This window comes from Leptonychotes weddellii, unplaced genomic scaffold (assembly GCF_054177405.1).
Source record: "Leptonychotes weddellii isolate Sample4059 unplaced genomic scaffold, ASM5417740v2 HiC_scaffold_2995, whole genome shotgun sequence".
Lineage (NCBI taxonomy): Eukaryota > Metazoa > Chordata > Mammalia > Carnivora > Phocidae > Leptonychotes > Leptonychotes weddellii.
This window is the reverse complement of record NW_027895349.1, coordinates 1-1,914: the sequence shown is the minus strand read 5'-3', so window position 1 is coordinate 1,914 and position 1,914 is coordinate 1. Positions and strand designations below refer to the sequence as shown.

General features: G+C 40.1%; 1 pseudogene; it reads right to left on the bottom strand.

Annotated features, from left to right (window-relative positions):
• Nucleotides 1–470: 470 nt before the first annotated feature.
• Nucleotides 471–1,238, bottom strand: LOC145719079 (large ribosomal subunit protein uL23 pseudogene; annotated as a pseudogene).
• Between the last annotated feature and the right edge of the window lie 676 nt (nucleotides 1,239–1,914).

The window sequence follows — 1,914 nt, the reverse complement described above, 5'->3', positions numbered from 1 at the left end:
GATAACACAGTATTATATAACTGAAATTTGAGTAGAACTTGAATGTTTTCACATGTATATATAATAAGTGAGGTGATGGAGGTGTTAATTCACTCGATGGGGGGAACCCTTCATTGGGCTCTCTGCTCATTTATCAAATCACCACAATATACAATTTAAATATCTTACAGTTTTGTCAATTATACCTCAATAAGACAGAAATCTAAAAATGAGGAAAATCCTTTCCCCCTTTTCCACGAGTAAGAATTAATAATTGTTAACTTTTTAAAAATTTAAATTCAATTAGCCAACATACAGTACACCATTAGTTTTTGATGTACTGTTCAATGATTAATTAGTTGCCTCTAACACCCAGTGCTCATCACAACACGTCATCTTTATCCATTCATTTGTTGAAGGACCTTTCAGCTCCTTGTTAATTTTTTTTTTTTTATGGTGAAAAAATTTAGATTTAGCCAGCTGGACTCAGTTTAGATGATCCCAATTTTGTTGGCAACATCCAAACCATCATAGTCAGGAGCCAGTCAAACATAGGCCTTTTCTCCATCAGGCCTGATCAAGGTGTTCATCTTGGCCACGTCAATGTCATAGAGCTTCTTCATAACCTGTATGATCTGGTGCTTGTTGACCTTGACATCCACAATGAACACAAATGTGTTGTCTTCTATTTTCTTCATGGCTGACTCAGTAGTCAGAGGGACCTTGATGATGACCTAGTGATCAAGCTTGTTTCTCCTGGGGGTGCTCTTTCGAGGATATTTGGGCTGCCTTCAGAGACGCAGTGTCTTGGGTCATCGGAATGTAGGTGATGTGCGGATTTTTTTTTTTCTTTTTTGTGACTGGACACCTTTCAGCACCGCTTTCTTGGCCTTCAAAGCCTTTGCTTTGGCTTTGGCTTTGGCTTCGGCTTTGGGAGGGGCAGGGGCTTCCTTCTTAGCCTTTGGCACCATCTTCGTAAAAGGGGTCCTTGTTCGCTTTTGATTCAGACTTGTCCTGATAGCAGCTTAATACCTTTTACATATATTGCATTGTACCCTCTCCTGTTTGACCCTTGAATATTTCCAGTGCTCTAGAATGCCTCCAAGTGCCCCTCCCAGGTTCCCCCAGCACTAATCACTATTCTAAATTCTATCATGGTGGGTTAATTTCTGAGTTTCATATAAAGATATTATGCAATGTGTACCTGTTGTGATCGGGACTCTTCTGCTCAACATAGTAATTGTGAGGTTGATTCATGCTGTTGCGTGTGTTGTTTTGCTTTTATATTTCTGTATAGAATGCCATTGTATGGATGTAGCACATTTCCACATTGGTGGACACTTCTTCCAAGTGTTTGACTATCATCAGTTAGAGTTGCTGTAAATATCCTTGTTCAAGTCTTTTGGACATGTGCCTGGGAGGGGAATTGCAGGATCTGTGCACGTGTAGCTCTAGGATTTGCTGCCACGCAGCTGTACATAGTGGCCGTATCTTTTCACACTCCTATAGGGAAGGCAAGGTTATTCAAGCTCATCGGTGACAACACTGGATGTCAGCCCTTACCATTTTAGCTCCTCCGGTTGGGGTATAGAATTATTTCCCTGGGATCTAATGGAAATTTTCTGATGAGTCCTGATGAGTGGTATCTCAATGTGGTTTTGATTTGAGTTTCCCTGATGGCTAATGATGATGAACATTTTTTCATGTGTCTGTTAGCCATTTGTATGTCATCTTTGGAGAAGTGTCTGTTCATGTCTTCCCATTTTTTGACTTGATTATTTGTTTTTTGGGTGTTGAGTTGGAGAAGTTCTTTATAGATCTTGGATACCAGCCCTTTATCTGTAGTGTCATTTGCAAATATCTTCTCCCATTCCGTGAGTTGCCTCTTTGTTTTGTGGACTGTTTCCTTTGCTGTGCAGAAGCTTTTTATCTTGA